The following is a 3,419-nucleotide window of genomic DNA, read 5'->3' on the forward strand; positions in this document are numbered from 1 at the left end:
CTTCTGGCCACAAGCAATCTTCTCACCTTGGCCTCCCAAAGTGCTAGCATTAGAAGTGTGAGCCACTGTGCTTGGCCCAAGTATTATTTAGGAAATACATTCCATAAGGCTATAGCTGTCATAGACAGTGATTCCTCTGATGGATCTGGACAAAGTAAATTTAAAACCCTCTGGAAAACATTCACCACACTAGATGCCATTAAGAATATCTGTGAGCCAGGCATGTTGGCTCATGTCTGCAATTCCAGCACTTTGGGAGGCTGAGGCAGGAGGATGGCTTGAGGCCAGGAGTTTGAGACCAGCTTAAGCAACATAGTGAGACCCTGCCTCTATTAAAAAAAAAAAAAAGCGCGCTCTCTCTCCCCCTCCCCCTCCCCCTCCCTCTCCCTCTCCCCACGGTCTCCCTCTCCCTCTCTTTCCACGGTCTCCCTCTGATGCCGAGCGGAAGCTGGACTGTACTGCCGCTATCTCGGCTCACTGCAACCTCCCTGCCTGATTCTCCTGCCTCAGCCTGCCGAGTGCCTGGGATTGCAGGCGCGCGCCGCCACGCCTGACTGGTTTTCGTATTTTTTTTGGTGGAGACAGGGTTTCGCTGTGTTGGCCGGGCTGGTCTCCAGCTCCTAACTGCGAGTGATCTGCCAGCCTCGGCCTCCCGAGGTACCGGGATTGCAGACGGAGTCTCGTTCACTCAGTGCTCAATGTTGCCCAGGCTGGAGTGCAGTGGCGTGATCTCGGCTCGCTACAACCTCCACCTCCCAGCCGCCTGCCTTGGCCTCCCAAAGTGCCGAGATTGCAGCCTCTGCCTAGCCGCCACCCTGTCTGGGAAGGGAGGAGCCGTCTCTGCCCGGCCGCCAATCGTCTGGGATGTGAGGAGCCCCTCTGCCTGGCTGCCCAGTCTGGGAAGTGAGGAGCACCTCTTCCCAGCCGCCATCCCGTCTAGGAAGTGAGGAGCGTCTCTGCCCGGCCGCCCATCGTCTGAGATGTGGGGAGCGCCTCTGCCCCGCCGACCCGTCTGGGATGTGAGGAGCGCCTCTGCCCGGCCGTGACCCCGTCTGGGAGGTGAGGAGCATCTCTGCCCAGCCGCCCCGTCTGAGAAGTGAGGAGCCCCTCTGCCCGGCAGCCGCCCCGTCCGGGAGGTGGGGGGCAGCCCCCACCCAGTCAGCCGCCCCGTCCAGGAGGGAGGTGGGGGGCAGCCCCGGCCTGGCCAGCCGCCCCATCCGGGAGGGAGGTGGGGGGCAGCCCCCGCCCGGCCAGCCGCCCTGTCTGAGAGGTGGGGTGGGGGGGGGCGCCTCCACCCGGCCAGCCGCCCTGTCCTGGAGGTAGGCGGGGGGCGCCTCTGCCCGGCTGCCCCTTCTGGGAAGTGAGGAGCCCCTCTGCCCGGCCGCCACCCCATCTGGGAGGTGTACCCAACAGCTCATTGAGAACGGGCCATGATGACGATGGCGGTTTTGTCGAATAGAAAAGGGGGAAATGTGGGGAAAAGATAGAGAAATCAGATTGTTGCTGTGTCTGTGCAGAAAGAAGTAGACATAGGAGACTCCATTTTGTTCTGTACTGAGAAAAATTCTTCTGCCTTGGGATGCTGTTAATCTATGACCTTACCCCCAACCCCCTGCTCTCTGAAACATGTGCTGTGTCCACTCAGGGTTAAATGGATTAAGGGCAGTGCAAGATGTGCTTTGTTAAACAGATGCTTGAAGGCAGCATGCTCGTTAAGAGTCATCACCACTGCCTAATCTCAAGTACCCAGGGACACAAACACTGCAGAAGGCCGCAGGGTCCTCTGCCTAGGAAAACCAGAGACCTTTGTTCACTTGTTTATCTGCTGACCTTCCCTCCACTATTGTCCTATGACCCTGCCAAATCCCCTTCTGCGAGAAACACCCAAGAATGATCAATAAAAATAAATAAATAAATAAAAAACTGTGATTCATGGGATTCATGGGAGGAGGACAACGTATATCAACATTAACAGAAGTTTGGAAGAAGCTGATTCCAACCTTCACGGATGGACCTTCAAGACATCAGTGGAGGAAGTAACTGCAGATGTGATGGAAACAGCAAGTGAATTAGAATTAGAAGTGGAGCCTGGCCAGGTGCAGTGGCTCACACCTATAATCCCAGCACTTTGGGAGGCCAAGGCAAGAGCATCACCTGAGGCCAGGAGTTCAAGACCAGCCTGAGCCAGGTAGCAAGACTCCGTTAATTAATTACTAAAGATTGTGAAATGCAAACCTACATCTCTTAGTTTTTAAAAATAGGAAAATTAATTATTGACGTTGAGGGATATGGGGCTTCTTACTGAGATTAAGTGGGATAACCATAATTGTCATTTGTTTAGCTTTTCTTCTTCAAGCACTGTACACACCTATGTAAGGGCGATACCAACACCATGCCTGACAAACAGATAATAAAATAAAGATGCAGAAGTAACCTGCCCAACATCCCTCTGCTAAAAGCATTCAAACCCAGGTCCGTGTAATTATAAAGGTTATGTTCTTCCCACTGCTTCCTTAAAAGATTTATTGGAGGACTACCCTAAGCAAAGCACTTGCCCTAAGCACTCTAAATTAATTATTCAACTCTCTCAACAGTACTTTAGTATTGGTATTGTCCCTGTTGTACAAATAAAGAAGTTGAGGCTCGGCCGGGGGCGGTGGCTCACGCCTGTAATCCCGGCTCTTCGGAAGGCCAAGGCGGACGGATCACGAGGTCAGGAGATCGAGACCATCCTGGCCAACATGGTGAAACCCCGTCTCTACTAAAAATACGAACAAAAAAATTGGCTGGGCGTGGTTGCGCGCGCCTGTAGTCCCAGCTACTCAGGAGGCTGAGGCAGGAGAATCGCTTTAACCCGGGAGGCGGAGGTTGCAGTGAACCGAGATTGTGCCACTGCACTCCAGCCTGGTGACAGAGCAAGACTCCGTCCCAAAAAAAAAAAAAAGAAGTTGAGGCTCAAAAAAGTTAGGTAACTTGTCCAAGTTCATGCAGCCCTAGAATAATGAGGGAAAACAGTGTGTCCCAAAATGGCATTATTTGTCCGTGGGGCAGGTATGTTTGAATTTCCATCCATCCATCTATCTATCTGAGACTGGGGTCTCGCTATGCTGCTCGGACTGTTCTCGAACTCCTGGGCTCAGGCCATCCTCCTGGGATCTACCGGCGCGCAGGGACTACCGACGCGCGCTCCCGTGCCCGGCTCCCCACCTCTTCAAGAAATGGAGATTGCAATGCTTGTGCCAACTAGTAAGCTTACACAGTTGTGAGCGAATACTCCATGTGAGAGGTTATAAATGACGTTGCACTAAGGGAGGGAATGGATCCTTAACGCAAGTCAGGCCACAAAAGCGTACCGAAACGCAACTGCGCGACTGCACCAGCGCGCCTGCGTGCAAAGGCCAGCCTAAGCAGAGAGCAGT

Source organism: Pan troglodytes, chromosome 5 (assembly GCF_028858775.2).
Source record: "Pan troglodytes isolate AG18354 chromosome 5, NHGRI_mPanTro3-v2.0_pri, whole genome shotgun sequence".
In the NCBI taxonomy this organism is placed as follows: domain Eukaryota; kingdom Metazoa; phylum Chordata; class Mammalia; order Primates; family Hominidae; genus Pan; species Pan troglodytes.